Raw genomic sequence first — 12,496 nt, forward strand, 5'->3', positions numbered from 1 at the left:
GTCTGAGACTGAGACTGAGTCTGAGACTGAGTCTGAGTCTGAGTCTGAGACTGAGACTGAGTCTGAGACACGATCTGTGACTGAGTCTGAGTCTGAGACTGAGTCTGAGTCTGAGACTGAGACTGAGTCTGAGACTGAGACTGACTCTGAATCTGAGACTGAGTCTGAATCTGAGACTGAGTCTGAGACTGAGACTGAGACTGAGATTGAGTCTCAGTCTGACACTGAGACTGAGACTGAGACTGAGTCTGAGACTGAGTCTGAGACTGAGTCTGAGTCTGAGTCTGAGACTGAAACTGAGTCTGAGTCTGAGACTGAGACTGAGTCTGAGTCTGAGACTGAGACTGAGACTGAGACTGAGTCTGAGACTGAGACTGAGACTGAGTCTGAATCTGAGACTGAGTCTGAGAGTGCGACTGAGACTGAGACTGAGTCTGAGTCTGAGTCTGAGACAGAGACTGAGACTGAGACTGAGTCTGAGTCTGAGACTGAGACTGAGTCTGAGACTGAGTCTGAGACTGAGATTGAGTCTGAGACTGAGACTGAGACTGAGTCGGAATCTAAGACTGAGACCGAGACTGAGACTGAGACTGAGATTGAGTCTGGGACTGAGACTGAGTCTGGGACTGAGACTGAGACCGAGTCTGAGACTGTCTGAGACTGAGACTGAGACTGACTCTGAGACTGAGATTGAGACTGAGACTGAGACTGAGTCTGAGACTGAGTCTGAGACTGAGACTGAGACTGAGACTGAGTCTGAGACTGAGACTGAGACAGAGTCTGAGACTGAGACTGGGTCTGAGTCTGAGACTGAGACTGAGTCTGAGACTGAGACAGAGACTGATACTGAGTCTGAGACTGAGACTGAGACTGAGACTGAGACTGAGACTGAGTCTGAGACTGAGTCTGGGACTGAGTCTGAGACTGAGACTGAGACTGGGTCTGAGTCTGAGACTGAGACTGAGTCTGGAACTGAGACTGATTCTGAGACTGAGACTGAATCTGAGTCTGACACTGAGACTGAGACTGAGACTGAGGCTGAGACTGAGACTGAGTCTGAAACTGAGTCTGAGTCTGATACTGAGACTGAGACTGAGACTGAGTCTGAGTCTGAGACAGAGACTGAGACTGAGTCTGGGACTAAGACTGAGTCTGAGTCTGAGACTGAGATTGAGTCTGAGTCTGAGACTGAGACTGAGTCTGAGACTGAGACTGAGACTGAGACTGAGTCGGAATCTAAGACTGAGTCCGAGACTGAGACTGAGACTGAGATTGAGTCTGGGACTGAGACTGATTCTGGGACTGAGACTGAGTCTGAATCTGAGACTGAGACTGAGACTGAGTCTGAAACTGAGTCTGAGTCTGATACTGAGACTGAGACTGAGTCTGAGTCTGAGTCTGAGACTGAGACTGAGTCTGAGACTGAGACTGAGACTGAGACTGAGTCGGAATCTGAGACTGAGTCCGAGACTGAGACTGAGACTGAGTCTGAGACTGAGACTGACTCTGAGACTGAGACTGAGTCTGAAACTGAGTCTGAGTCTGATACTGAGACTGAGACTGAGTCTGAGTCTGAGACTGAGACTGACTCTGAGACTGAGACTGAGACTGAGACTGAGTCTGAGACTGAGACTGAGTCTGAGACTGAGACTGAGTCTGAATCTGAGACTGAGTCTGAGACTGAGACTGAGACTGAGTCTGAGACTGAGACAGAGACTGAGACTGAGTCTGAGACTGAGACTGAGACTGAGTCTGAGACTGAGACTGAGACTGAGTCTGAGACTGAGACTGAGTCTGAATCTGAGTCTGAGTCTGATACTGAGACTGAGACTGAGACTGAGTCTGAGTCCGAGACTGAGACTGAGACTGAGTCTGAGACTGAGACTGACTCTGAGACTGAGACTGAGTCTGAAACTGAGTCTGAGTCTGATACTGAGACTGAGACTGAGACTGAGTCTGAGTCTGAGACTGAGACTGACTCTGAGACTGAGACTGAGACTGAGACTGAGTCTGAGACTGAGACTGAGTCTGAGACTGAGACTGAGTCTGAATCTGAGACTGAGTCTGAGACTGAGACTGAGACTGAGTCTGAGACTGAGACAGAGACTGAGACTGAGTCTGGAACTGAGACTGAGATTGAGACTGAGTCTGAGTCTGGGATTGAGACTGATTCTGAGACTGAGACTCAATCTGAGTCTGACACTGAGACTGAGACTGAGACTGAGGCTGAGACTGAGACTGAGTCTGAAACTGAGTCTGAGTCTGATACTGAGACTGAGACTGAGTCTGAGTCTGAGACAGAGACTGAGACTGAGTCTGGGACTAAGACTGAGTCTGAGTCTGAGACTGAGACTGAGTCTGAGTCTGAGACTGAGACTGAGTCTGAGACTGAGACTGAGACTGAGACTGAGTCGGAATCTAAGACTGAGACCGAGACTGAGACTGAGACTGAGATTGAGTCTGGGACTGAGACTGAGTCTGGGACTGAGACTGAGACCGAGTCTGAGACTGTCTGAGACTGAGACTGAGTCTGAGACTGAGAATGAGTCTGAGACTGAGTCTGAATCTGAGACTGTCTGAGACTGAGACAGAGTCTGAGACTGAGAATGAGTCTGAGACGGAGTCGGAGTCTGAGACTGAGAATGAGTCTGAGACTGAGTCTGAATCTGAAGCTGAGACTGAGACTGAGTCTGAGACTGAGACAGAGTCTAAATCTGAGACTGAGTCTGAGACTGAGACTGAGTCTGAGACTGAGACTGAGTCTGAGACTGAGTCTGAGACTGAGACTGAGTCTGAGTCTGAGACTGAGATAGAGACTGAGTCTGAGACTGAGACTGAGTCTGAGACTGCGTCTGGGACTGAGTCTGAGTCTGAGACAGAGACAGAGACTGAGACTGAGACTGAGTCTGAGTCTGAGACTGAGACTGACTCTGAGACTGAGATTGAGACTGAGACTGAGACTGAGTCTGAGACTGAGTCTGAGACTGAGACTGAGACTGAGACTGAGTCTGAGACTGAGACTGAGACAGAGTCTGAGACTGAGACTGGGTCTGATTCTGAGACTGAGACTGAGTCTGAGACTGAGACAGAGACTGATACTGAGTCTGAGACTGAGTCTGAGACTGAGACAGAGTCTAAATCTGAGACTGAGTCTGAGACTGAGACTGAGTCTGAGACTGAGACTGAGTCTGAGACTGAGTCTGAGACTGAGACTGAGTCTGAGTCTGACACTGAGATAGAGACTGAGTCTGAGACTGAGACTGAGTCTGAGACTGCGTCTGGGACTGAGTCTGAGTCTGAGACAGAGACAGAGACTGAGACTGAGACTGAGTCTGAGTCTGAGACTGAGACTGACTCTGAGACTGAGATTGAGACTGAGACTGAGACTGAGTCTGAGACTGAGTCTGAGTCTGAGACTGAGACTGAGACTGAGTCTGAGACTGAGACTGAGACAGAGTCTGAGACTGAGACTGGGTCTGAGTCTGAGACTGAGACTGAGTCTGAGACTGAGACAGAGACTGATACTGAGTCTGAGACTGAGTCTGAGACTGAGACTGAGACTGAGACTGAGACTGAGACTGAGTCTGAGACTGAGTCTGGGACTGAGTCTGAGACTGAGACTGAGACTGGGTCTGAGTCTGAGACTGAGACTGAGTCTGGAACTGAGACTGATTCTGAGACTGAGACTGAATCTGAGTCTGACACTGAGACTGAGACTGAGACTGAGGCTGAGACTGAGACTGAGTCTGAAACTGAGTCTGAGTCTGATACTGAGACTGAGACTGAGACTGAGACTGAGTCTGAGTCTGAGACAGAGACTGAGACTGAGTCTGGGACTAAGACTGAGTCTGAGTCTGAGACTGAGATTGAGTCTGAGTCTGAGACTGAGACTGAGTCTGAGACTGAGACTGAGACTGAGACTGAGTCGGAATCTAAGACTGAGTCCGAGACTGAGACTGAGACTGAGATTGAGTCTGGGACTGAGACTGATTCTGGGACTGAGACTGAGTCTGAATCTGAGACTGAGTCCGAGACTGAGACTGAGACTGAGACTGAGTCTGAGTCTGAGTCTGAGACTGAGACTGAGTCTGAGACTGAGTCTGAGACTGAGACTGAGACTGAATCTGAGTCTGACACTGAGACTGAGACTGAGACTGAGGCTGAGACTGAGACTGAGACTGAGTCTGAAACTGAGTCTGAGTCTGATACTGAGACTGAGACTGAGACTGAGTCTGAGTCTGAGACTGAGAATGAGACTGACTCTGAGACTGAGACTGAGACTGAGACTGAGTCTGAGACTGAGACAGAGTCTGAATCTGAGACTGAGTCAGAGACTGAGACTGAGTCTGAGACTGAGTCTGAGACTGAGACTGAGTCTCAGTCTGACACTGAGACTGAGACTGAGACTGAGACTGAGTCTGAGACTGAGTCAGAGACTGAGACTGAGTGTGAGACACGATCTGTGACTGAGTCTGAGTCTGAGACTGAGTCTGAGTCTGAGACTGAGACTGAGTCTGAGACTGAGACTGAGTCTGAATCTGAGACTGAGTCTGAATCTGAGACTGAGTCTGAGACTGAGACTGAGACTGAGATTGAGTCTCAGTCTGACACTGAGACTGAGACTGAGACTGAGTCTGAGACTGAGTCTGAGACTGAGTCTGAGTCTGAGTCTGAGACTGAAACTGAGTCTGAGTCTGAGACTGAGACTGAGTCTGAGTCTGAGACTGAGACTGAGACTGAGACTGAGTCTGAGACTGAGACTGAGACTGAGTCTGAATCTGAGACTGAGTCTGAGATTGCGACTGAGACTGAGACTGAGTCTGAGTCTGAGTCTGAGACAGAGACTGAGACTGAGACTGAGTCTGAGTCTGAGACTGAGACTGAGTCTGAGACTGAGTCTGAGACTGAGATTGAGTCTGAGTCTGAGACTGAGACTGAGTCTGAGTCTGAGTCTGAGACTGAGACTGAGTCTGAGACTGAGACTGAGACTGAGACTGAGTCGGAATCTGAGACTGAGTCCGAGACTGAGACTGAGACTGAGTCTGAGACTGAGACTGACTCTGAGACTGAGACTGAGTCTGAAACTGAGTCTGAGTCTGATACTGAGACTGAGACTGAGACTGAGTCTGAGTCTGAGACTGAGACTGACTCTGAGACTGAGACTGAGACTGAGACTGAGTCTGAGACTGAGACTGAGTCTGAGACTGAGACTGAGTCTGAATCTGAGACTGAGTCTGAGACTGAGACTGAGACTGAGTCTGAGACTGAGACAGAGACTGAGACTGAGTCTGAGACTGAGACTGAGACTGAGTCTGAGACTGAGACTGAGACTGAGTCTGAGACTGAGACTGAGTCTGAATCTGAGACTGAGTCTGAGACTGAGTCTGAGTCATAGACTGAGTCTGAGTCTGAGTCTGAGACTGAGACTGAGTCTGAGACTGAGTCTGAGACTCAATCTGTGACTGATTCTGAGTCTGAGACTGAGACTGAGTCTGAGACTGAGTCTGAGTCTGAGTCTGAGACTGAGACTGAGTCTGAGACACGATCTGTGACTGAGTCTGAGTCTGAGACTGAGTCTGAGTCTGAGACTGAGACTGAGTCTGAGACTGAGACTGAGTCTGAATCTGAGACTGAGTCTGAATCTGAGACTGAGTCTGAGACTGAGACTGAGACTGAGATTGAGTCTCAGTCTGACACTGAGACTGAGACTGAGACTGAGTCTGAGACTGAGTCTGAGACTGAGTCTGAGTCTGAGTCTGAGACTGAAACTGAGTCTGAGTCTGAGACTGAGACTGAGTCTGAGTCTGAGACTGAGACTGAGACTGAGACTGAGTCTGAGACTGAGACTGAGACTGAGTCTGAATCTGAGACTGAGTCTGAGAGTGCGACTGAGACTGAGACTGAGTCTGAGTCTGAGTCTGAGACAGAGACTGAGACTGAGACTGAGTCTGAGTCTGAGACTGAGACTGAGTCTGAGACTGAGTCTGAGACTGAGATTGAGTCTGAGTCTGAGACTGAGACTGAGTCTGAGTCTGAGTCTGAGACTGAGACTGAGTCTGAGACTGAGACTGAGACTGAGACTGAGTCGGAATCTGAGACTGAGTCCGAGACTGAGACTGAGACTGAGTCTGAGACTGAGACTGACTGAGACTGAGACTGAGTCTGAAACTGAGTCTGAGTCTGATACTGAGACTGAGACTGAGATTGAGTCTGAGTCTGAGACTGAGACTGACTCTGAGACTGAGACTGAGACTGAGTCTGAGACTGAGACTGAGTCTGAGACTGAGACTGAGTCTGAATCTGAGACTGAGTCTGAGACTGAGACTGAGACTGAGTCTGAGACTGAGACAGAGACTGAGTCTGAGACTGAGACTGAGACTGAGTCTGAGACTGAGACTGAGTCTGAATCTGAGACTGAGTCTGTGACTGAGTCTGAGTCATAGACTGAGTCTGAGTCTGAGTCTGAGACTGAGACTGAGTCTGAGACTGAGTCTGAGACTCAATCTGTGACTGATTCTGAGTCTGAGACTGAGACTGAGTCTGAGACTGAGTCTGAGTCTGAGTCTGAGACTGAGACTGAGTCTGAGTCTGAGACTGAGACTGAGTCTGAGTCTGAGACTGAGACTGAGACTGAGACTGAGACTGAGACTGAGTCTGAGACTGAGACTGAGTCTGAGACTGAGACTGAGTCTGAATCTGAGACTGAGTCTGAGACTGAGACTGAGACTGAGTCTGAGACTGAGACAGAGACTGAGACTGAGTCTGAGACTGAGACTGAGACTGAGTCTGAGACTGAGACTGAGACTGAGTCTGAGACTGAGACTGAGTCTGAATCTGAGTCTGAGTCTGATACTGAGACTGAGACTGAGACTGAGTCTGAGTCCGAGACTGAGACTGAGACTGAGTCTGAGACTGAGACTGACTCTGAGACTGAGACTGAGTCTGAAACTGAGTCTGAGTCTGATACTGAGACTGAGACTGAGACTGAGCCTGAGTCTGAGACTGAGACTGACTCTGAGACTGAGACTGAGACTGAGACTGAGTCTGAGACTGAGACTGAGTCTGAGACTGAGACTGAGTCTGAATCTGAGACTGAGTCTGAGACTGAGACTGAGACTGAGTCTGAGACTGAGACAGAGACTGAGACTGAGTCTGGAACTGAGACTGAGATTGAGACTGAGTCTGAGTCTGGGATTGAGACTGATTCTGAGACTGAGACTCAATCTGAGTCTGACACTGAGACTGAGACTGAGACTGAGGCTGAGACTGAGACTGAGTCTGAAACTGAGTCTGAGTCTGATACTGAGACTGAGACTGAGTCTGAGTCTGAGACAGAGACTGAGACTGAGTCTGGGACTAAGACTGAGTCTGAGTCTGAGACTGAGACTGAGTCTGAGTCTGAGACTGAGACTGAGTCTGAGACTGAGACTGAGACTGAGACTGAGTCGGAATCTAAGACTGAGACCGAGACTGAGACTGAGACTGAGATTGAGTCTGGGACTGAGACTGAGTCTGGGACTGAGACTGAGACCGAGTCTGAGACTGTCTGAGACTGAGACTGAGTCTGAGACTGAGAATGCTTCTGAGACTGAGTCTGAATCTGAGACTGTCTGAGACTGAGACAGAGTCTGAGACTGAGAATGAGTCTGAGACGGAGTCGGAGTCTGAGACTGAGAATGAGTCTGAGACTGAGTCTGAATCTGAAGCTGAGACTGAGACTGAGTCTGAGACTGAGACAGAGTCTAAATCTGAGACTGAGTCTGAGACTGAGACTGAGTCTGAGACTGAGACTGAGTCTGAGACTGAGTCTGAGACTGAGACTGAGTCTGAGTCTGAGACTGAGATAGAGACTGAGTCTGAGACTGAGACTGAGTCTGAGACTGCGTCTGGGACTGAGTCTGAGTCTGAGACAGAGACAGAGACTGAGACTGAGACTGAGTCTGAGTCTGAGACTGAGACTGACTCTGAGACTGAGATTGAGACTGAGACTGAGACTGAGTCTGAGACTGAGTCTGAGACTGAGACTGAGACTGAGACTGAGTCTGAGACTGAGACTGAGACAGAGTCTGAGACTGAGACTGGGTCTGATTCTGAGACTGAGACTGAGTCTGAGACTGAGACAGAGACTGATACTGAGTCTGAGACTGAGTCTGAGACTGAGACAGAGTCTAAATCTGAGACTGAGTCTGAGACTGAGACTGAGTCTGAGACTGAGACTGAGTCTGAGACTGAGTCTGAGACTGAGACTGAGTCTGAGTCTGACACTGAGATAGAGACTGAGTCTGAGACTGAGACTGAGTCTGAGACTGCATCTGGGACTGAGTCTGAGTCTGAGACAGAGACAGAGACTGAGACTGAGACTGAGTCTGAGTCTGAGACTGAGACTGACTCTGAGACTGAGATTGAGACTGAGACTGAGACTGAGTCTGAGACTGAGTCTGAGTCTGAGACTGAGACTGAGACTGAGTCTGAGTCTGAGACAGAGACTGAGACTGAGTCTGGGACTAAGACTGAGTCTGAGTCTGAGACTGAGACTGAGTCTGAGTCTGAGACTGAGACTGAGTCTGAGACTGAGACTGAGACTGAGACTGAGTCGGAATCTAAGACTGAGACCGAGACTGAGACTGAGACTGAGATTGAGTCTGGGACTGAGACTGAGTCTGAGACTGAGACTGAGACAGAGTCTGAGACTGAGACTGGGTCTGAGTCTGAGACTGAGACTGAGTCTGAGACTGAGACAGAGACTGATACTGAGTCTGAGACTGAGTCTGAGACTGAGACTGAGACTGAGACTGAGACTGAGACTGAGTCTGAGACTGAGTCTGGGACTGAGTCTGAGACTGAGACTGAGACTGGGTCTGAGTCTGAGACTGAGACTGAGTCTGGAACTGAGACTGATTCTGAGACTGAGACTGAATCTGAGTCTGACACTGAGACTGAGACTGAGACTGAGGCTGAGACTGAGACTGAGTCTGAAACTGAGTCTGAGTCTGATACTGAGACTGAGACTGAGACTGAGACTGAGTCTGAGTCTGAGACAGAGACTGAGACTGAGTCTGGGACTAAGACTGAGTCTGAGTCTGAGACTGAGATTGAGTCTGAGTCTGAGACTGAGACTGAGTCTGAGACTGAGACTGAGACTGAGACTGAGTCGGAATCTAAGACTGAGTCCGAGACTGAGACTGAGACTGAGATTGAGTCTGGGACTGAGACTGATTCTGGGACTGAGACTGAGTCTGAATCTGAGACTGAGTCCGAGACTGAGACTGAGACTGAGACTGAGACTGAGTCTGAGACTGAGACAGAGACTGAGACTGAGTCTGAGACTGAGACTGAGACTGAGTCTGAGACTGAGACTGAGACTGAGTCTGAGACTGAGACTGAGTCTGAATCTGAGTCTGAGTCTGATACTGAGACTGAGACTGAGACTGAGTCTGAGTCCGAGACTGAGACTGAGACTGAGTCTGAGACTGAGACTGACTCTGAGACTGAGACTGAGTCTGAAACTGAGTCTGAGTCTGATACTGAGACTGAGACTGAGACTGAGTCTGAGTCTGAGACTGAGACTGACTCTGAGACTGAGACTGAGACTGAGACTGAGTCTGAGACTGAGACTGAGTCTGAGACTGAGACTGAGTCTGAATCTGAGACTGAGTCTGAGACTGAGACTGAGACTGAGTCTGAGACTGAGACAGAGACTGAGACTGAGTCTGGAACTGAGACTGAGATTGAGACTGAGTCTGAGTCTGGGATTGAGACTGATTCTGAGACTGAGACTCAATCTGAGTCTGACACTGAGACTGAGACTGAGACTGAGGCTGAGACTGAGACTGAGTCTGAAACTGAGTCTGAGTCTGATACTGAGACTGAGACTGAGTCTGAGTCTGAGACAGAGACTGAGACTGAGTCTGGGACTAAGACTGAGTCTGAGTCTGAGACTGAGACTGAGTCTGAGTCTGAGACTGAGACTGAGTCTGAGACTGAGACTGAGACTGAGACTGAGTCGGAATCTAAGACTGAGACCGAGACTGAGACTGAGACTGAGATTGAGTCTGGGACTGAGACTGAGTCTGGGACTGAGACTGAGACCGAGTCTGAGACTGTCTGAGACTGAGACTGAGTCTGAGACTGAGAATGAGTCTGAGACTGAGTCTGAATCTGAGACTGTCTGAGACTGAGACAGAGTCTGAGACTGAGAATGAGTCTGAGACGGAGTCGGAGTCTGAGACTGAGAATGAGTCTGAGACTGAGTCTGAATCTGAAGCTGAGACTGAGACTGAGTCGGAGACTGAGACAGAGTCTAAATCTGAGACTGAGTCTGAGACTGAGACTGAGTCTGAGACTGAGACTGAGTCTGAGACTGAGTCTGAGACTGAGACTGAGTCTGAGTCTGAGACTGAGATAGAGACTGAGTCTGAGACTGAGACTGAGTCTGAGACTGCGTCTGGGACTGAGTCTGAGTCTGAGACAGAGACAGAGACTGAGACTGAGACTGAGTCTGAGTCTGAGACTGAGACTGACTCTGAGACTGAGATTGAGACTGAGACTGAGACTGAGTCTGAGACTGAGTCTGAGACTGAGACTGAGACTGAGACTGAGTCTGAGACTGAGACTGAGACAGAGTCTGAGACTGAGACTGGGTCTGATTCTGAGACTGAGACTGAGTCTGAGACTGAGACAGAGACTGATACTGAGTCTGAGACTGAGTCTGAGACTGAGACAGAGTCTAAATCTGAGACTGAGTCTGAGACTGAGACTGAGTCTGAGACTGAGACTGAGTCTGAGACTGAGTCTGAGACTGAGACTGAGTCTGAGTCTGACACTGAGATAGAGACTGAGTCTGAGACTGAGACTGAGTCTGAGACTGCGTCTGGGACTGAGTCTGAGTCTGAGACAGAGACAGAGACTGAGACTGAGACTGAGTCTGAGTCTGAGACTGAGACTGACTCTGAGACTGAGATTGAGACTGAGACTGAGACTGAGTCTGAGACTGAGTCTGAGTCTGAGACTGAGACTGAGACTGAGTCTGAGACTGAGACTGAGACAGAGTCTGAGACTGAGACTGGGTCTGAGTCTGAGACTGAGACTGAGTCTGAGACTGAGACAGAGACTGATACTGAGTCTGAGACTGAGTCTGAGACTGAGACTGAGACTGAGACTGAGACTGAGACTGAGTCTGAGACTGAGTCTGGGACTGAGTCTGAGACTGAGACTGAGACTGGGTCTGAGTCTGAGACTGAGACTGAGTCTGGAACTGAGACTGATTCTGAGACTGAGACTGAATCTGAGTCTGACACTGAGACTGAGACTGAGACTGAGGCTGAGACTGAGACTGAGTCTGAAACTGAGTCTGAGTCTGATACTGAGACTGAGACTGAGACTGAGACTGAGTCTGAGTCTGAGACAGAGACTGAGACTGAGTCTGGGACTAAGACTGAGTCTGAGTCTGAGACTGAGATTGAGTCTGAGTCTGAGACTGAGACTGAGTCTGAGACTGAGACTGAGACTGAGACTGAGTCGGAATCTAAGACTGAGTCCGAGACTGAGACTGAGACTGAGATTGAGTCTGGGACTGAGACTGATTCTGGGACTGAGACTGAGTCTGAATCTGAGACTGAGTCCGAGACTGAGACTGAGACTGAGACTGAGTCTGAGTCTGAGTCTGAGACTGAGACTGAGTCTGAGACTGAGTCTGAGACTGAGACTGAGACTGAATCTGAGTCTGACACTGAGACTGAGACTGAGACTGAGGCTGAGACTGAGACTGAGACTGAGTCTGAAACTGAGTCTGAGTCTGATACTGAGACTGAGACTGAGACTGAGTCTGAGTCTGAGACTGAGACTGAGACTGACTCTGAGACTGAGACTGAGACTGAGACTGAGTCTGAGACTGAGACAGAGTCTGAATCTGAGACTGAGTCAGAGACTGAGACTGAGTCTGAGACTGAGTCTGAGACTGAGACTGAGTCTCAGTCTGACACTGAGACTGAGACTGAGACTGAGACTGAGTCTGAGACTGAGTCAGAGACTGAGACTGAGTGTGAGACACGATCTGTGACTGAGTCTGAGTCTGAGACTGAGTCTGAGTCTGAGACTGAGACTGAGTCTGAGACTGAGACTGAGTCTGAATCTGAGACTGAGTCTGAATCTGAGACTGAGTCTGAGACTGAGACTGAGACTGAGATTGAGTCTCAGTCTGACACTGAGACTGAGACTGAGACTGAGTCTGAGACTGAGTCTGAGACTGAGTCTGAGTCTGAGTCTGAGACTGAAACTGAGTCTGAGTCTGAGACTGAGACTGAGTCTGAGTCTGAGACTGAGACTGAGACTGAGACTGAGTCTGAGACTGAGACTGAGACTGAGTCTGAATCTGAGACTGAGTCTGAGATTGCGACTGAGACTGAGACTGAGTCTGAGTCTGAGTCTGAGACAGAGACTGAGACTGAGACTGAGTCTGAGTCTGAGACTGAGACTGAGTCTGAGACTGAGTCTGAGA

Source organism: Chiloscyllium punctatum, chromosome 24 (genome assembly GCF_047496795.1).
Source record: "Chiloscyllium punctatum isolate Juve2018m chromosome 24, sChiPun1.3, whole genome shotgun sequence".
Lineage (NCBI taxonomy): Eukaryota > Metazoa > Chordata > Chondrichthyes > Orectolobiformes > Hemiscylliidae > Chiloscyllium > Chiloscyllium punctatum.